This window comes from Mobula birostris, chromosome 18, assembly GCF_030028105.1.
Source record: "Mobula birostris isolate sMobBir1 chromosome 18, sMobBir1.hap1, whole genome shotgun sequence".
NCBI classification, from domain to species: Eukaryota; Metazoa; Chordata; class Chondrichthyes; order Myliobatiformes; family Myliobatidae; genus Mobula; species Mobula birostris.
Genome location: NC_092387.1, coordinates 55,624,555 through 55,645,857, shown reverse-complemented (window position 1 = coordinate 55,645,857; position 21,303 = coordinate 55,624,555). Strand labels below are relative to the sequence as shown.

The window sequence follows — 21,303 nt, the reverse complement described above, 5'->3', positions numbered from 1 at the left end:
CGAGACCCTTCGTCAGGACTAACTGAAGGAAGAGTTAGTAAGAGATTTGAAAGTGGGAGGGGGAGGGGGAGATCCAAAATGATAGGAGAAGACAGGAGGGGGAGGGATGGAGCCAAGAGCTGGACAGGTGATTGGCAAAAGGGATATGAGAGGATCATGGGACAGGAGGTCCGGGAAGAAAGACAAGGGGGGGGATGGGAACCCAGAGAATGGGTAAGGAGTATAGTCAGAGGGACAGAGGGAGAAAAAGGAGAGTGAGAGAAAGAATGTGTGTATAAAAATAAATAACGGATGGGGTACGAGGGGGAGGTGGGGCATTAGCGGAAGTTAGAGAAGTCAATGTTCATGCCATCAGGTTGGAGACTACCCAGACGGAATATAAGGTGTTGTTCCTCCAACCTGAGTGTGGCTTCATCTTTACCGTAGAGGAGGCCATGGATAGACATGTCAGAATGGGAATGGGATGTGGAATTAAAATGTGTGGCCACTGGCAGATCCTGCTTTCTCTGGCGGACAGAGCGTAGGTGTTCAGCAAAGCGGTCTCCCAGTCTGCGTCGGGTCTCGCCAATATATAGAAGGCCACATCAAGAGCACCAGACGCAGTATATCACCCCAGTCGACTCACAAGTGAAGTGTTGCCTCACCTGGAAGGACTGTCTGGGGCCCTGAATGGTGGTAAGGGAGGAAGTGTAAGGGCATGTGTAGCACTTGCTTCGCTTACAAGGATAAGTGCCAGGAGGGAGATCAGTGGGGAGGGATGGGGGGGAAGAATGGACAAGGGAGTCATGTAGGGAGCGATCCCTGCAGAAAGTGGGGGGGGGGGGAGGGAAAGATGTGCTTAGTGGTGGGATCCCGTTGCAGGCGGCGGAAGTTACGGAGAATAATATGTTGGACCCGGAGGCTGGTGGGGTGGTAGGTGAGGACCAGGGGAACCCTATTCCTAGTGGGGTGGCAGGAGGATGGAGTGAGAGCAGATGTACGTGAAATAGGGGAGATGCGTTTGAGAGCAGAGTTGATAGTAGAGGAAGGGAAGCCCCTTTCTTTAAAAAAGGAGGACATCTCCCTCGTCCTGGAATGAAAAGCCTCATCCTGAGAGCAGATGCGGCGGAGACGGAGGAATTGCGAGAAGGGGATGGCATTTTTGCAAGAAACAGGGTGAGAAGAGGAATAGTCCAGATAGCTGTGAGAGTCAGTAGGCTTATAGTAGACATCAGTGGATAAGCTGCCTCCAGACACAGAGACAGAAAGATCTAGAAAGGGGAGGCAGGTGTTTGCGTTGCTGACAAACTCGCTTGTGTTGACATGGCGACATCCAGCACTCAGCCTCAAATTCTATTAATTGCCACTTGCTCAGTAGCCCATGAGTCTTCTGGTTATTTGTAGGTACAGGGTACCGCGGAGTGATCAAGGCAGCGAGGATTATTCCTTCCCACTGATGTAGCTCGTACAGCGGTAGGGAACTGTGTGCTATGCTTAGAAATCAAGGACTGACAGCTTTTAAAGCAACCCTTAGCTACCATGCACCTCAGCAAATAGATTATGTCAGCCCCCTTCCTTTACAGGAGTTATTCCAGTGCCTCCTCACTATGGTGGTCATTTATTCTGGTCTTTTGAGGGTAATCCCTACTCCTATAGCTAATCAATATGATACCCTTCAGGGACTAGAACATCTTGTTTTTGCAACGATCCCCTTGAATTTCAATCTGATAATGGTTCATAGTTTTCGATTCTAGGGTATAAGAGTGGGCTGTCTCTAATGGTGTACAGTGGGGCCTCCATGCCCCCTATTAGCAACAGACCAGTGGTCAGATTGAATATACGAATTGTCAATTAAAACAGCAAATATCATTTACTTACTCCCGCCCCTACCTTATCTGGATGGTTATATGTCCTTCCCTGTGCTTTGTATAATTTAAAAAAACATCCCTTGAAAGCAGGGGTCAGAAGATCAAAGGGAACACCACATGCAACAGGAGAGACTCGGAGTAGATTTAGGCATGGGTGACAAAGCCTGAGAGGAATTGGCAACAACCGTCGCTTTTTGTTAATGAAAAGACAATCTATTCCTTTTGTTCCTGAAAGCACAACTGAACATGTTGGCAAAGAGGTGATTCAGTTCTGTAAGAGTGGTGGAAAGGGTTTGTGACATACCCATCGTCCCCTTCATTGGAGGATGAGATTATACTTTATACTTTCTAATCGCCAAACAATTGACACTAGAACGTTCAATCATCACAGTGATATTTGATTCTGTGCTTCCACTCCCTGGATTACAAATATTAAATAGTAAAAATTAGTAAATATTCAAAATTTAAGTTATAAATCATAATTGCTGATGGACAATGAAATACATATGAGGTGATGATACAAGGACAGACCCATCCTGTGATAAGGATAAATTGACTGGGAGGGAATGAAAACATTTCTAACTATTTCTAAACACTTCTGTTTTAAAGGCTCCCACCTGAATGTTGCTTTGTTCTGTTTTAATGCTTGTCTTGTGTTTCATTGGATTCTATTGAGACTGACAAACCACTGATAACCTTGTGATTTGTGAAAATAAAACCATAAGATATAGGAGCAGAATTAGACTATTCGTTCTGCTCTGCCATTTCATCATGGCTGCTCCATTACCCTCTCTGCCCTAATCTCCTGCTTTCTCCATGACTAATCAAGAATCTATCGACCTCTGCTTTAAATATATATCCACTGACTTGGCCACCACTGCCACCTGTGGCAAAAATTTCACAGATTCACCACTCTCAGCCTGAAGAAATTGTTCTTCATCTCCATTTTAGATGGACATCTTTTGGTCCTAGACCCCTCCACCATAGGAAACATCCTCTCCACTTACACTCTATTGAGGCCTTTCACCATTTGATAAGTTTCAATGAGGTCACCCCTCACTCTTCTGAATTTCAGTGAGTACAGGCCCAGAGCTATCAAATGCTCCTCGCATCCTCTACGAGGCCACCCAAGCCCTTTTTCTCCTTGAATTTTTGAATTTTCTCTCCATTTAGAAAATAGTCTACACTTTTATTTCTTCTAACAAAGTACATGACCATACACTTCCTCACACTATATTCCATCTGCCACTCCTTTGCCCATTCTCCCAATCTGTCTAAGTCCTTCTGCAGCCTCTCTACTTCCTCAACACTACCTGCCCCTCCACCTACCTTTACATTGTCTGCAAACTTAGCCACAAAGCCATTGGTTCTATCATCCAAATGACATATAACATAAGAAGAAGCGGTCCCAACACAGACCCCTGTGGAACATCACTAGTTATTGGCAGCCAACCAGAAAAGGCTCCCTTTATTCCCACTCTTTCCCTCCTGCCAATCAGCCAATGCACTATCCATGCTTGTATCTTTCCTGCAATACCATGAGCTCTTAACTTTGTCAAAGGCCTTTTGAAAATCGAAGTACACAACATCGACCAATTCTCCTTTGTCCATCCTGCTTGATGGAGGCCAATTCTCTAGATACTTTCAAGAAAGAGTGGAGGCCAATTCTCTGGATGCTTTCAAGAAAGAGTTAGACAGAGCTCTTAATGATAGCTGAGTCAAGGCATATGGGGAGAAGGCAGGAATGGGGTACTGATTGTGGATGATCAGCCATGATCACAGTGAATGGCGGTGCTGGCTCAAAGGGCCGAATGGCCTACTCCTGCGCCTATTGTCTATTGTTATTTCTTCAAAGAATTCCAGTTGTTTTTATCAGGCAAGATTTTCCCTTAAGGAAACCATGCTGACTTCAGCCTATTTTATCGTGTGCCTCCAAATACCCTGAAACCACATCCTTAACAATCAACTCCAACATTTTCCAAGCCTCTGATGTCAGCCTATAATTTCCTTTATGGAACATAGAACAGTACAGTGCAGGAACAAGCTATCTGGCCCACAATGTTGTACTGACCCAGCTAAAAAGCAAACCAAATATACCAAACATGAATCCTTCTTACCTATACCATGTCCATATCCCTCCATCCTCCTTACGTTTATGTGCCTATGCAAACATCTCTTAAAAGCCTCTAATGTGTTTGCCTCTACCACCATACCAGGCAGCGCATTCCAGGCATCTATGCCTCTCTGAGTAAAAAACTTAGCCCTCACATCCCCTCTCACCTTCAATGCATGCCCTCTGGTATTAGAGGTTTCAACTCTGGGAAATCTCTGTCCACTCTATCTATGCCTCTCATATCTCTGCTCAGCCTCCTGTGCTCCAGAGAAAACAACCCACGTTTATCCAACCTCTTGTGATAGCACACGCCCTCTAAACCAGGCAGCATCTTGGTAAATCTCTGCTGCACCCTCTCCAAAGTATCAACATGCTTCCTATAGTGGGGTGACCAGAACTGTATGTAATATTGCAGATGTGGCCTAACCAGAGTGTTATGAACATAACCTCCTAACTTTTGAACTCAATGCCTCGACCAATAGATGGAAGCATTTCATAAGCCTCCTTAACCAGATTATCAACCTGTGTAGCCATTCTGAAGAAGTTATGAACTCCGATCCCAAGATCTCTCTGCTCAGCAACACTGTTAAAGGATCTTGCCCTTAAAAGTGTACTGTCTCATTGCACTTGCTCTACTGATGTGCAACACCTCACATTTATATGGATTCAAATTCATTTACCATTGCTTAGCCCACATCTGCAACTGATCTATATCATGCTGTAATCTTTGCTAGTCTTCTAGACTATCCACAACTCCACCAATCTTGGTATCATCTGCAAATTTACTAACCCACCCATCTACATTTTCATCCAGGTCATTTACAGTTTATACATCACCAACAGAGAAGGTCTCAGCGTAGATCCTTGCGGAACTCCACTAACTATAGACCTCTAGCTTGAATAAGTCCCTTCAACCACTGCCCTCTGTCTTCTCGGGGCAAGCCAGTTCTGAATCCAAACAGGCAATTCGCCATGGATTCCATGAATCTGAATTTTCTGGATTAGTATACCATGAGGGACTTTGTCAAATGCCCAGCTAAAATCCATGTAGACATCTACTGCCCTATCCTCATCAATCTCTCTCATCATCATCATCATCAACATCAGGTGTAGTGCCCAGTTTGAGCTTTGACTGCACACACACTCCTGTTTCGGGTCAAGTGGATCAATTCATTGGTATTCATTTCCAGTTCTCTGGCTGCTGTCTCCATCATCATTTGTCTTTGTCTTCCTCTTGCTTTCTTCCCTTCAACCTTTCCCATAATTACAGTGCATTCTAACTCCTCTTTCCTAATCACATGTCCAATGAAGTTACGTTGCACTTTCATGATCTCATACATTATTTCTCTTTTTGTGTTTGCTCTGTTCATGACATCCTCGTTAGATATTCATTTCGTCCATGATATCCTTTGCATCCTCCTCAAAAACCACATCTCTACTGCTTCAATTTGTTTCCTCACGTTACTAGATATTGTCCAACATTCTGAGCCATATAACATAACTGGATAAACGTAACATTTCAGTACTCTGAGGCGGGTTGCCATGCCTAGTTTAGTATTGGTCAGTATAGTCTTCAGTCTTGTAAAGGTGTCTCTCACCATCCCTATTCTTCTTTTGATGTCCATGTCGCACCTGCCATCTGATGTCATCCAGCTTCCTAAGTAGTAAAAGTTCTGTACTTGTTTTATGTCTTTCCCGTTTATTCTCAGCCTGCAGATAGGATTCTCCTTCTTTTTGGATATCATCATACATTCTGTCTTTTTGCAATTCATGGATAGACCCATTTTTGTACTTTCTTCAACAACTATATCAATTAAGTTTTGTAGCTCTTCCTCCGTACTTGCAATCAACACAGTGTCATCCGCATATCTCAAATTATTGATGTTTTCGCTGCCAACTTTGATTCCCAAGATGTCTCTTATTTTTTGTAATATTGTTTCACTGTACACATTAAATAAATCGGGGGAGAAAACACACCCTTGTCTAAAGCCTCTCTTCATTTTGTTAACTAACTCACTTCTCTATTCTTATAGCGGCAGTTTGTTCCCAGTACAGATTTCTGATTAGGCGGAGGTCTTTCAAATCTAGATCTAGAGATTCCTGTAATATTTCAAATAACTTATTGTGCTTCACTTTATCAAATGCTTTTGTGTAGTCGATAAAACAAACAAATCTTTTTGCACTTGAATAGCTCGTTCTGATAGTATCCTTAACATCAATATTGCATTTCTTGTACCTTTGCCTTTCACAAAAACATATTGTTCTTTAACTATTTCAGCTTGTATCTTACTTTTAGCTCTTGTCATCAAAATTCTTATAAGCATCTTGGTGATATGACTCATTATACTTATGGTTCTATTGCTCCAGGTTTCTTTGGAAGAGTGATAAATACTGATATTTTTCATCTCTTCTGGTATTATTCCAGTCTCATAAATGCTATTGATTAAATCAGTAAGTTTTTCAATTCCATAATCTCCAAGGGTGATAATTTGTTCTGTTACTAATTCATCTGGACCTGCTGCCTTTCCTTTCTTCATCTTATTTATTGCATTATGAACTTCAGGTTTTAAAATACTTGGACCTTCAATATTTTTCTTAATTTTTGGTTTTTCACCTCGATCATCTTCGAACAATTCCTGAATATACTCAGTCCATCTGTTCATAATTTCATCTTTTCCCATTATCTCATCTCTTTCTCATCTTCTCTCTCGTTACCTTGTCATAAAAATCCTGTCAAGTTGGTAAGCAATGACCTGCCGAGCACAAAGCCATACTGGCTCTTCCTAATTAGGCCATTGGTTTTCAAATGCTCATATATCCTATCTCTAAGAATTTTCTCTAGCAATTTTTCTACAACTGATCTGAGATTCACCAGTCTTTAGATTCCAGAATTTTCCCTTGCTCCCCTCTTAATTAGCGATACAACATTAGCCACTTACCAGTCCTCCAGGACCTCAGCTGTGGCTAAAGAGGATGCAAAGATACTGGACAAGGTTCCAGCAATCTTGTCTCTTGACTCCTTCAATAACCTGCAGTAAGTCCCAGGTTCCTAAGATTGTCATAAGTGGAGTGGTAGTGGGAATAAGCTCCCACTACTTATAAAGTGCTCCAAATGGTGTGCGATTCTAATAGCCTCTGACAACCAAGTCCAACTCTTGGCCTTCACATGTGGCTTAGCTGCTAGCCCCGCCAGAACTGTTTCTACTGACAAGAGAAGGGGCAAAGGCGGACCACTGGTGCTTCAAAACCAATTACTTCGGGCTGGTGGGGCTCGTCAGACTTGGACGGCAGCCTGCCTAGGAGAAAGAAAACTCTGACTTTAAGCCTCTGCTGCCTTGCGGCCATACCCACCCATGGGAAAGGCTTCGGGAGTAAACCCCGAGGAAGATATCTGGAGCTGGGGTCCCCAAGGCAGTTTGATGTTGTTTACAACTTCACTCTGCCAACCTCTGTGACAACACCGGTGTCAAACTGGATTGGCACTTGCCTTTCCCTTGGACTACATCAGTGACACGGAGAGGGAGAACCCACTGCATGGGCAATAGCTGGATCTTCAAACCTTCCTCCCTAGGCTTCTGCCCTGGAGAGGAAACAGTCCACCAGAGGCACAAACCTATGAACCCCTGGAATCTATGGCTGCTTCCAAGAAAGAAATGTAAGTCCCTTCAGGTCCTGGGAACATATCCACCTTAGTACTCATTAGGAGGCCCAACACTTCCTCCTCCTTGACTTCTAAACACCGTAACACATTTATACACTCAGCACTAATCTCCTGGTCCTCAGGAAGGAGCTGAGCCTGAAATGTTGACTATTTATTCTTCTTCATATCCTGTGCTGTTTTACAGATAATCAAATAGTTCTGCCTAATGAGTCGAGGTGAACTGTTTCAGGTTTTCACTGACAGTGCACAGCATTTATTAAACGCCACCAACATGGTAAATAAGGCGAATGACCAGAGGGGGGAGCTGCTGGGTCAGGAATAGAATATGGAGAGCAATAATTTTGTTTCTAAATAGCAGTAACTCTACTTACAGTAAGTGTAAAATGGTAACTTCACTAGAAATTCTGACCAGAGCAAATCTATTTGCATTCCTTTAAAAAAATGGGGCACTTTAAATTGAGAGAGAATCATTCTCATTGGGTCCTCATCAAAAAAAGCTGTGACAGTGTAGATGTGGGAAGTGGTCTAAATACGTGCAGGCTTCATCAGCTGTTTACAATATGTTCATTCTTGGTAAATTACAAACTGAATTGACAAACTTAAAGATATATTCCTTTTATTAGCCATTTTGTTACTTCTCTGTGAACCCGCTCGTGGCTTGAACTGTATTTGTCAAACGTTTCAGTTTGAAAGGCTTTGACTTCTGTGGACATATAGCAGTCTGTAATTACCAGAATCAGATTCACAATCATTGAAGCCTGATGTGATACTTATTATTTTGTGGCAGCAGAACAGTGCAAAGACATAACATTCTATACAATGTAGAATAAGTAGAGCAAAAATGGGAATAAAGTGGTAGTATTCATGGGTTTGTGGACCATTTAGAAATCTGATAGTGGAGGAGGAGAAGCTGTTCCTAAATCACTGAGTGTGGGTCTTCAGGCTCCTGCACTGATGGTAGTAATGAGAAGAGGGCATGTCCCAGACAGTGAGGGTCCTTAACGAGGATGCAGCCATTGTGGTAATCCATATACATATGTTGTAACTGGGTTACCTGGCTGGATGCGCCCCTCTGCTGACTGCTCCTGTGGCTCCTCCCACAGTCCCCTGAATAAAGGCAATTGTGTCACTGCTCCTCCCTCAGTCCAGGGGCAGATACTCAGCATGGTCAAGGTCATATTTTACTGCTAATAAAAGTCTTTCAGTATTTACTCTACTTCCAGTCTTTTAGAGTAATTGATAGTGCATCAATTTTATTAGCAGTAATTCTAAAGCATGGAACACGTCCTGATCCGACAAGTTAGACCTCAACCCGCAAACACCTGAAGCTGGAAACGCTTTCGAGCTCTGGCTGGCCTGCTTCGAATCACACTTGGAGGAGATTGAAGTGACCGAGCCCACCGCGAAGCGCAGAGTTCTCTCCAGGGTCAGTCCACGGGTCTACTCAATGATCAGAGACCAGCTGAGCTACGACGGCGCGATGAGCGCCCTCAAAAGACAATACCTGTGGCCGGTAAACACCGTCTATGCGCGACGTCGCTTAGGAACGCGGCAGCAGCAGGCCGAAGAGCCCAGTGCTCAGTTCGTCTGGACCCTACAGACACTCGTGCAGACTTGCAATTGCCGAGAACTGACGGCTGAACGGCATGCCGAGCTCCTAGTAAGAGACGCCTTCGTCACGGGGACCAGGTCAGTGTATGTGCACCAGCAGCTGCTGGAACACGCCGATCTTACCTTACGTTCAGCGATTGAGCTGGCCAACATGCTGGAGGCCACTCTGCACTACTCTGAGGCTCTCCAGGCATGCAATCTCCCGACGGCCTCGTGGACGCCGCAGACACTGCAACCCGCCGGCGAATCGACCACGGCTGCTGCCAGTCACGAGTCCGTGAAGTGCTATTTCTGCGGACTCGAGAAGCACCCCCAGAAACGCTGCCTGGCCCGAGAAGCTACCTGCTGCAGCTGTGGAAAGAAGGGCCACTTCGCCAAGGCCTGTAAGTCCAAACCGCAAGCGGGATCGAGCAGCACTGCGTGCGGGGCATGGGGGTCGCCATCTTGTCTGCCGCCATCTTGCCTGCATGCCGTCATCATGTGTGAGACATGGGGGGGCAACCATCTTGGTCGGCACCACCTCCCACCGCCTACGACCAATGGGTGCTCATGGGGCACCCCACCGAGACAGCGACCCCACCCTGGCTTCCGTGACCCTCGACCAAAGCGCTCCCCACCAGCTCGCAAGATCAATGATGGACATCCTGGTGGAGGGGCACAGGACAAGCTGCCTGTTTCACAGAGGCAGCACGGAGAGTTTTATCCACCCGGAGACGGTGCAGCATTGCGGATGCGTGATACTGCCGGTATGTCAGAGGGTCACCATGGCTTCCGGGTCGCATACAACAGATATCCCGGGGGGGGGGGGGGGGTTGTGTAGCGACGCTAGTGGTGCAGGGCACAGAATATCGAGACTTTACATTACTGGTCTTGCCTCAACTGTGTGCCCCTGTGCTATTGGGGCTCGACTTCCAGAGCCACCTGAAAAGTGCGACAATGGAGTATGACGGGCGCCTCCCACCGATCACTGTCATAAATCCTCAGTTTTGTAGAGATATGTCACGTACCCCGCTACTGACCACCCCCACACACCGACCCGCACATCCCACCCAACACCATGCCAACTGCCGCACTACCGACACCACTTGCAGCCTCTCCATCCTCAGGATCCCTCCCCCACCGCTGTTCGCCAACCTGACCCCCGACTGTAAACCTGTGGCAACTAAAAGCAGGAGGTACAGCGCGGGGGACAGAGCTTTCATTAAGTCGGAGGTGCAGCGGCTGCTCAGGGAGGGGGTCATTGAGGCAAGCACAAGTCCTTGGAGGGCGCAGGTGGTTGTTGTTCGGAACGGGGAGAAGAACAGGATGGTCGTGGACTATAGCCAGACCATCAATAGGTTCACGCAGCTTGACGCGTATCCTCTACCCCGCATCGCGGAAATGGTCAATCAGATGGCACAGTACAAGGTGTACTCGACCATAGACCTAAAATCCACTTACCATCAGCTCCCCATTTGCCGGGAGGACCGCCCTTACGCTGCCTTCGAGGCGGACGGCAGGCTTTATCACTTCCTGCGCATCCCCTTTGGTGTCACAAATGGTGTATCTGTCTTCCAGAGGGCAATGGACCGGATGGTGGACCAGTGCCAACTGAAGGCCACGTTCCCATATCTGGATAACATCACCACCTGCAGTCACGACCGGCAGGATCACGACAACAACCTCCAAAAATTTTTCCAAGTGGCTAAAGCTTTCAACCTCACCCATAACAAGGACAAGTAGGTATTCAGAACCACCCGACTTGCTATCCTTGGGTGTGTTATGGAAAATGGAGTCATTGTCCCTGACCCTGACCGTATGTGCCCCCTGTTGGAACTCCCTCTTCCCAACACCCTCAGAAGGTGCCTGGGCTTCTTTTCATATTACACCCAATGGGTCTCTAACTACGCAGACAAGGCCCGTCCCCTGGTCAAGTCCACCACATTCCCCCTCTCAGCCGAGACCCGCGCGGCCTTCAGCCGCATAAAATGGGACATTGCCAAAGCAGCAATGCATGCGGTGGATGAGGCCATTCCCTTCCAAGTAGAGAGTGACGCCTCCGACTTCGCGCTGGCTGCTACCCTCAACCAGGCGGGAAGACCGGTGGTGTTCTTCTCCCGTACCCTTCAAGGCCCTGAAATTCAGCACTCCGCGGTGGAGAAAGAGGCCCAGGCCATAGTGGAAGCTATTAGGCACTGGAGGCACTATCTCGTCGGCAAAAAGTTCACGCTGCTGACTGACCAGCGCTCAGTCGCATTCATGTTTAGTAACCAACAGCAGAACAAAATCAAAAATGATAAAATTCTGAGGTGAAGAATCGAACTCTCCACCTACAACTATGACATCATGTACAGGACTGGGAAACTCAACGAGCCCTCCGATGCCCTATCCCGGGGAACGTGAGCCAGCGCGCAGATCGACCGGCTATACGCCCTACATGCAGATCTTTGCCACCCGGGGGTCACCCGGCTTTTCCACTTAGTGAAAGCCCGGAACCTGCCTTACTCCCTTAAGGAGATCAGGACGATGACCAGGGACTGCCAAGTCTGCGCAGAGTGCAAACCACCCTTCTACTGACCCGAAAAGGCACAACTCATCAAGGCCACCTGCCCCTTTGAGCGACTGAGTGTTGACTTTAAGGGCCCCCTTCCCTCCACCGACTGCAATGTGTACTTTCTTAATGTAATTGACGAGCACTCGCGGTTCCCCTTCGCCATCCCCTGCCCCGACACCACTACCACATCAGTTATAGAAGCCCTGCGCAAGCTCTTCACTCTGTTCGGATACCTATGCTATATCCACAGTGACAGAGGGTCCTTGTTTATGAGTGACGAGCTGCGCCAATACCTGCAGGCTAGGGGAATTGCAACCAGTAGGACCACGAGCTATAATCCCCGGGGGAATGGACAGGTAGAGAAGGAGAATGGCACGGTGTGGAAAGCCACACTCTTAGCCCTCAGGTCAAAGGGACTGCCGGTCTCCCGCTGGCAGGAGGTCCTTCCCGAGGCACTCCACTCCATCCGCTCCCTGTTATGCACAGCCACCAATGCCACCCCTCATGAGCGGCTCTTTCCTTTTCCCAGAAAGTCGACCACTGGGACCACCCTACCAACTTGGCCGACGTTCCCAGGGCCAGTGCTGCTCCAGAAACATGCGAGGAGCAATAAATACTCCCCGATGGTCAAGAGGGTTCACTTACTTCATGCGAACCCTCAGTATACCTATGTGGTTTTACCTGATGGGCATGAGGACATGGTCTCCATCCGCGACCTGGCGCCCGCAGGAGCACCAGGCCCCTACCCTGAACACTCCGAGGACTATTGACCTCGTACCCACCGATATATATACCCACGAGACACCGCGCACTCCAAGCCCTACACAGACACCACAAGACACTCCCATACCGGGCGCGACGCCATGCACGAGGGATTACCAACACCTAACGTGCTGACACCTCAAGTCAGGCCGGAGCCAGCACAACCGCCATCGCCGGTGCTACGTAGATCACAGTGACGGATTCGACCACCTGATAGACTTGACCTGTAAATATACTTCTTGTAAATATTGTCAGTCACTTCACCCTGCAGGACTCTTTTTAAAAAAAGGAGGGGTGAATGTGGTAAACCATATATATGTTGCAACTGGGTTTCCTGTCTGGACACACCCTTCTGCTGACTGCTCCTGTGGCTCCTCCCACAGACCCATGAATAAAGGCGATTGTGCCACTGCTCCTCCTCTCAGTCCAGGGGCAGATACTCAGCATGGTCGAGGTCACATTTTACTGCTAATAAAACCCTTTCAGTATTTACTCTACTTCCAGTCTTTTGGAGTAATTGACAGTGCATCAGCCATCTTGAGGTACAACCCCTTAAGATGTCCATAATAGTGAGAAGGGTTGTACCCATGACTGAACAGATTGCTGACTATTAATGTTTATGAACACTACAGCCTCCAGAAAGCTCTTTACCAGCAGTTATCTGTTTCTCACCTTACAACCAGTGAAGCTGGTTGCTTTTTATTATTTTTCAGAGTTTTTAAACCCTAATCAAGAATTTTGGAAAGACTGTCTCTGACAGTGCATGTAAAGCAGAGGAACTGTAGTCAGCACTTCAGTAAAGGACATCAGTGATCTCGAAAGATTTTCGCAGCAATCTTGTGATCCGTGCTCATCTCAGCTAACGCTTCAAGCACTTAACTATTGTGCTGTCATTCCCAAGTGTTAGTTGTTGCCTCTCATTGTTTGCCATATAGGCTTTGCTTTATGATTCTGTCTGTTTCCCCATCTCCTTGTGCATGTAGATTCGACACAGAGCTGCGATGCATCATCTTCCCCTCGTGAAGCCCTGACTTCTGGCTGGTCTGCTCTGAGACTGTCGTATAAAGTGCAGTGGCCTCTGCACATCCTGTTTACCCCCACCATGCTGGAAAAGTAAGTTCACTTTGTGAATTGGTCTTCCTTATTTTTCCTCCTCTTTCTCCACAGCCATTTCATCTGGCCACTCATTGCATATACTAACCACCCTCTGGAAGAAACTGTTGTCCCTTAGGTTCCTATTAAATCTCTCCCCTCTCACATTAAACATTGATTAGTTATTGAATATCTGGGCTCTTGGGCACTGGCTGACATCTACAAGTGGCCTAACTAACCGGGTACAATAGGGTCTTTTAAGAGGCTTCTGGACAGGTACATGGAGCTCAGAAAAACAGAGGGCTGTGGGTAACCCTAGGCAATTTCTTTTTCTTTTTCAATATTTTTATTAATTTCTACATAGAAGAATACAGAGTACAGAAAGATATATATTACAAGTCAAAGAAAACCCAAATACATTATACAGTATTTGAATCATACTTGCGATCTCATTACCCTATGTTCATGTAAATTAAATTAAATCGTAATATTGAAATATGATAATTTATTATACAAAAAAAGAATCTGTCTTTATTACACAAAAAAAAATCTAAGCTTCAAAGATTGAAGCTGTTTGGTGGAGAAAGAAAAAAGGAAAAAAAAACCCTTATCATACAGTGGAATATGTTATTAGCCAACATCTATACTTTAACAGCAAATCAAAGGTTTTAAAAGTAATTCAAAAGTGGTCCCCACAATGTTTGAAAGTCTTGGCTAGATTCAGAAATTGAACAACGAATCTTCTCTAAATTTAAGCATTGAGTGTGAGTCAGCGGAACGACATCCTTCCATTTAAGCAGGAACGCCCTCCTAGCTATAACAGAAATAAAAGCCAACATGTCCAAATCAGATGTCTCCAAAATAATGTCTTTTCCTCCAACAATATCGAATAAGGCAGTCAAAGGGATAGGCTTAAATTTACTTTGAAAAGTACAGAGAAAGTTTAGAATATTTCCTTCCAGTATTTTTCAAGACTCGGACATGTCCAAAACATATGAATTAGTGAAGCTTCTCCATTGTTATATCTATCACAATAGGGAGGTATATCCAAATAAAAACGAGATAGCTTACCCTTAGTCATGTGGGCCCTATGGACCACTTTAAATTGTAGGAGGGAGTGGTGGGCACATAACGGTGAAGTGTTAACCCATTTAAAAATTTCATTCCAAGCTTCCTCAGAAATTGATGTCTATAAATCTTGTTCCCAGAGATTCTTAATTTTGTCTAAAGGAGCAATTCTCATTCCCAGCAACATGCCATAAATATTGGATATTGAACCATTATGAAAAGGTTTCAAATTAGAAATTACATTTAATAAGTTCTTATCGGGACTTTTAGGAATGTATATAATTGAGATCACAGAAAGTCTCTAATTTGTAGATATCGAAAAAAATGGGTTTTTGGTAAGCTATATTTAGCTGACAGTTGCTCAAACAAAAAGAGACTTCCTCCAACAAACAAATCCTGGAAGCATTTAATACCCAATCTATCCCATTGCCTGTTCCGTCTATTTTCAATGCTCGGTGCTGAAGCTCAAACTTCCAGTGTTATAAAACCAGTTTAGATTATAGAACAGTCCAGCACAGTACAGGCCATTTGACCCACAATGTTGTGCCTACCCTTTACCTTAATCCAAGGTCAATCTAACCCCTCACCCTCACATAGCCTTTCATTTTCCTTTCATTCATGTGCCTATGAGTCTCTCTAATGTCCGTAAATCTACATGCCTCTATAGCGGTAATTGGGAAACCTTGTTCTCTTGTCAGATGTGTTTAAGGCTTTAGTATTAATATTTATTTTGGTTTTTATTCAGACTTTTATTTTGAAACATAGCCCTGTTCATTTTTATTTTGATATTACTGTTGACTTTAGTTCTGAAATTCAGTTGGACCATGACAGGGAGGCAAACATTAGTTTTGGCGGGGTTTTTCACTCCATCGTTATGATTGCCGCCGCCAAAAAATCTCAAAAGGCCCCGGGTTCTTTTTAAACTGCAACACTGCCAAAAAGTCTTTGAAGGGCCAGAGCTCTTTTTAAACCTGGTGCCACCTCAGCCCAACTGCAGGCAGCTGGAGTCAGTTGCAATCACTGTAAATAGGAGGAGGGAGGAGAGCAGGTTCTGAGGCTGTGTATGCGGCCAACATCTGGTGGAGTTGGTTTGAGCAAAGGACTGATTCTGAAAAAGTTAACAAATTTCACAACATATGCCGACATAAATCTGATTCTGATTCTGATTCAGTTTGGGACATAGGGTCTGTTCTTGTGCAGTACTGTTCGACCCTAAGCACGATAAAGGTCTCAAAAATCAATTCCCTGTCAAAACATGAGCACTAAGCCAAACCAAGATGGGCCATGGAAGGATTCTAAACAGCGTTCCGTTCTTCGGAATAGCATGACGTACCAGCACTGAGGTGCTCGTTGTGGGACAGGGCAGTCACCTCAATCTCCTTGGGGATAGGGGTATCCTTGCAAGGATGTCCTTGCCCGGCATCTTGAACATGTAGCCACTGTCCAAGATCCTCCGAGTCATTGGTCGTGGTCTCTGAGTAGAAGTAGCTGTTGGATGACCACTTGACCAACACGCGGTGACCCACATGCTGCTGCCCCGGGAGGTGGGCAGCTTGGGATCAGGAGGGGACAGGTTCTGGAAGGGGGCTCTCAGAGGAGTCTGAGCGATGCAGTGAGGGGGGCCACCATCTTGTTCTATTGCTCATCCTCCAGGGACGTGGAGCTGGAGGTGTTCTCCCCCAACCCATGCTGTACAGTGTACATCATCTCCCCATGGGTAGGGGGGGGTAGTGTGATGCATGAAGGGAAATGGGTGGTGGGAGGGGCTGGTGTGGAGGAGAGTGATGCCCAAGGAAGGGGCAAGGTAAATGAAGAGGGAGTGGCAAAGGGGTGTGAGTATGGGCATGCAGAGGTGTTGGAGAGGGAGGGACGAAGTGGGAGCCTGCCGAGAGGTTGGGGCAAGGGAGAAGGAGGGGCTAGAGGGAACATGAGAGAGCGGGGGTGAGGGGCAAGGCAAAATAGAGAGGGAGGGTGAAGAGGTTGGAGAGTGAGGGTCCCGGAGCAGTTTGATGGGCGGGGGGAGGGGGGTGGTGGAGAGGAGGGATGCGAGGGTTTAAATGATGGAGTAGGAGGGTGAGGGGTGGATGATAGAGTGGGACGGGCAAAAGGTATGCTGGGATGATGGAGGAGAGGAGTGGGAGTGACTGGGGTGGGAAGAGGTTAAGTAGAGTGAGGAGGAAGAATGCACATGAGTGTGAACTAATGGATGAAAGATTTTCCCCTCTCACTACCCTCCAGTGCCACCAGACTGTACACCAGTGTTTCCACCCCCCTCCCCAATTTCCCCCGTTAGTCCCCTGTCACTCCTCCATGAGAGCTGATCTTCGACTGTGCCCCCTGTAACCCTGTGTCAGGTCGGGGCAGGCAGCCCCTCCCACCTCGGGTCCAACTACCCCTTGCTGCAAGGCGGCCCTCACCTCCCAGGCTAAACATCACCACACTGGGATGGGAACAGGAAGGAGAGAAGGGAAAATCCCAGATCTCGTGGATTTTCCCCGAGCCCAGGATGCTTGGGGAAGCTCTTCGCCGGAACCGAGGTGTAGGCAGGGGGGGAGCTTGTGAGGCGGGGGTGCTGGCGGTAATGGCAGGAACTGAACCTGGGTCACTGGTGCTGTAATGCCATTACATTAACCGCTACATTATCGTGCTGAAGGAGGTGACCCGCGGAGAGACTATGGTAGGACTGAACATCTGTGGGGTGTAGATGGCTGGAGGGGAAGACAGGGCGAGGTCACACGGAGGACAGACACATTTACTGCCACTGTTGGGAAACAGACTGATGCGTTGTAGCTTCGTTCTAAGTATCAGAAGGAATTGCTTCTCAAATTCTGGTTACACTTCAGCCCCGCACTTCTGATCTATGGTCACCCAGTACAGAGGATTGTGGATGGCTTGAGGGATCTCCAGGCTGGTTTGCTTCTGGACTTGGCCAAGACGCAGGGTCCAGGCGGCAGACAGTCAAAGCCTCTGCCTGCCCTTCTTCCACTAAATACTGCTCTGGTACAAGTTTGGCAACTTCTGCATTACCATGCTTCTAACCAGAAGACCATAAGACATAGGAGCAGAATTAGACCATTTCATACTTAGAGTCTGCTCCGCATTCCATCATGGCTGATTCATTTTCCCTCTCATCCTCATTTTTCTGCCTTCTCCCTGTAACATTTGACCGCCATATTAACCAAGATCCCATCAACTTCTACTTGAAAGAAACTAAACTTCCACAACCATACGTGGCAAGGAATTCCAGAAATTCACCAAATGATTCAAAGTACATTTATTGAGGGAGAGAGAGAGAGAGACCATTTAAACACAGGGTCCTCCCCCAAGGAGCAGCGAGCGAGAGGGAGAGAGAGAGAGACCGAGATCCTCACATGCAGACACCTTCCTCCGGCGGCAGTAAACGAGAGGCTGGTAGACAGTGCTAAATACTTTCTTACCTTCTGCACTTGCCTCGGTGCTTCAATCTTCCTCGATACTTTAACTGGTGTGATCAGCGAGAAATGGCATCAGCATCAGCAAGTTTTAATCCAAGCCGGGCCACCCTCCCGATCCGTGCCGAGTTGAGAGTCAAGCTAGCCACTCGGCCTCATTAAAAAAAAACAAAAGTCGAGCCAGGAGCGTTCATACCGTGCCCTGGTTAATCCAAAAGGAGACCAGTCCTGAAACCACACGCCAGACAAGAATGGCTGACTGGTGCGACATGCCAAAAAAAAAGTGAAATTTGGAGTCGATCTCCGGACTTCTTGGCCCCGAGTCCGTTCGCCTACCTGAGTCCTCTCGGAGACAGCAAAGCGCCAGACTGCTCAATCACATCATTAAACTGTAGATCACAGGCTCCAGCAGTTCCGGAACCATATTTTAAAAGAAATAAATGAAGGAAACAACTTTGTGCACCATCTGGTGAACTTTGCTTGTGGTAGTATTGTTCGCCGGCGCCATCTTCTGGCTAAAGAAATTCCCTCCCGATCTCTGTTCTAAAGGACTGTCCGTTCTTCCGTTCCAGGGGTCAGCAACCTTTTTGCCTCTGTGGGCCGGATCGCGTATTAATGAGCGGACAGTGGGCCAGATAAATGCCATAAAAAACTTGAAATATGGGAATTATCCATTTAAATATATCTGGTTATGTTTTGCCTCAAATTAATGAATAACACACGCTAGAAAATCATTTGTGCTTAATCAAAGATGTCAATTAGTAATCAAAGAATTCAGTTTAGTTGCAATTTATTTCAATCAAGGCATCTTTTGAATTTATTAAAAGGACACAAAGGATCTTTAAACATAAAATGTATGAACATGATGCATCGAATGGTGGTAAATTAAGTATAATAAAAAAGAAAATTTTAATGCAAACAGTCGCTAAATCAATGTGAAACTTGGTGCTGTTTGTTGCTTGAAAGCTTCTCAATATTAGGTGTCAGACTTGTTGATGTCAAGAGCAAGACACTATCCAGATGGGCATCAGTCAGTCTTGTTCTCAAATGGTTCTTGGTGTGCTTCATTATTGAAAATAATTGCTCACACAGGTAAGTGCTGCCAAACAATGATGCCATCTTTTTTGCATGGTCTACTAAGTTAGGATGCTTCCCACATGGATGAATATATTTTCTATAGAAGTCAAGCACTGACACATCTTCAGAATGAAATTTCAACCTCAATATGTTGTCACACTGCATCTCAATCAATTCCATTTGAAAAATTTCTGATGCAGTGTCCACTTCCACATCAAATGGAGTAGCAAACAGCTTGAACGCATTTTCATGCGAGCGAAAATCAGCAAAACGAGATGAAAACTCTTTTCTCAATTCTTGGACCATATGCACAAAAATGCCTGGATCTTGTGCTTTACTTTTTTGAAAAGTGAGAAAATGGGCACAATTTCCTTTTTGAAGCTGGTACTCCCACAACTGCAGCTATATTTCAAAGGCCAAAATATAACCATACATCTCATATATCAGCTGATTTTTTTTCCTTCTTGTAAATTCAATTTATTTAAATGAGATGTAATGTCCACAAGAAATGCCAAGGTTGCAAACCAATCAGGATCACGAAAATGTGAAGCTTCCTCATTTTTGCTTTCAAGGAATATTGCCACCTCTTCATGTAATGCAAATACTCTTTCCAGCATCCGCTAAGCCAGCTTACATTGCAGAAATAAGCCAGGTCCCCATATTCTGCCTCTGTATCCAACAAAAACTGCTGAAACTGGCGATGATTCAATTCACGAGGTAGGATCAGATTCACTGCCTTCACAACAATGTCCTTTAATTTCAAAGAATTGGCACATAATGCCTCTTGATGGTTAATGCAATGAATTTTAGCCAGTTTCTGTGTGATTCCAAGGTTTTCCACTTGTCCTTGCAACAATACAATGATGCCTTTTTTCTCTCCCACCATTGCTGGTGCCCCATCAGTTGTGATGCCAATTAGCTTCAACACATTAAGTTTCATTTCTGACATCATTTTCAACAAAGCTTCAAAAATGTCTGCTCCAGTAACCGTGTCCTTCATAGGAATTAATTGAATAAACTCTTCAAAAATTTGAAAAGTTGAGGTCACTCCTCGCACAAACACTGCAGGTTGAGCAGTGTCTCTCAAGTCTGTACTCTCATCGGGCGCAATTGAAAAATATTGCAATTCGTTGCAGGCATCCCTAAACAACTTTTAACATCTGCTGACATTTCTTCAACTCGCTGTGTGATCGTTCTTGCTGACAGGCTGATAGATGCAAATAAAGATTTCTTTTCAGGACAAACAATATCCACCACTGCCATTAAACATTCTTTGACAAACTCTCCATCTGTAAAAGGTTACATCTTTTCTGCAATAAGTTTTGAGACCTCGTAGCTGGCACAGGTATTTCCTTCATTTTCACTGCTTTACTTGGCAGAAAATGACATTTGTTTTCTGAAACTAGCCTTCATATGCTCAACTTCATCTTTCCAGCACTCAGCGTCTACCTTCCTGCGTTTTGCATTCATTGCCATTGGAATTTTTTTCTTCGATTTTATTTCGAACCGCGAGTTATTCAACAAGTATCGTAGCACATGTAAATATCTGGATATCTAGCGTGGATTTCTTGTTAAAACACAGTGACGCTGTTTCTGTTTACAAATTTGAACAATCCCATCTGAAAACCTGTACGTGCACGGAGTGTATCTAATACATATTGATAAGGTAGTCTGCCTTCCTGTCATTCTTTTCTACCAGTGTTTGGTTTGGACAAAATGAAACGTGGGGCCAGTGTAACAAGACGACATGAATGTCCATCAGTGTGGTCACATGAAACACTCAGAATAAGGAAAAATCGCTCTCAGCCGGATAAGCATAGTATCCCAATATTTGCTCGCGGGCCAGTCATAATATCTTCGCAGGCCAGATCTGGCCCACGGGTCATAGGTTGCCTACCCCTGGTCTATTCTGTCTAACAACAGTTGGATTTCCAAAGCAAAACCAACTACGGGAAAGTCATCATTTCATACACCAGATTTGGACAACCTGATGGCTGATGTTGGGAGACTGGCCAGACAGGAGGCACCTGTGTCAAGTGACCAGAATGCTGAAGAAACTGTTGCAGTGCACACAAACTTTTTACCACTCAACATTGATTAATTATTGA

At 45.6% G+C, this 21,303-nt stretch overlaps 1 long non-coding RNA gene across 4 annotated transcripts in view; it reads left to right on the top strand.

The window, feature by feature from the left end:
- Positions 1-21,303, top strand: part of LOC140212132 (uncharacterized) — a 52,314-nt gene that overhangs the window by 12,740 nt on the left and 18,271 nt on the right. For all 4 annotated transcript variants that reach the window (XR_011889651.1, XR_011889649.1, XR_011889648.1 and 1 more), the window contains exon 3: positions 13,511-13,640. This is a non-coding gene — a long non-coding RNA (uncharacterized lncRNA). The remainder of the gene's footprint in view (positions 1-13,510; positions 13,641-21,303) is intronic.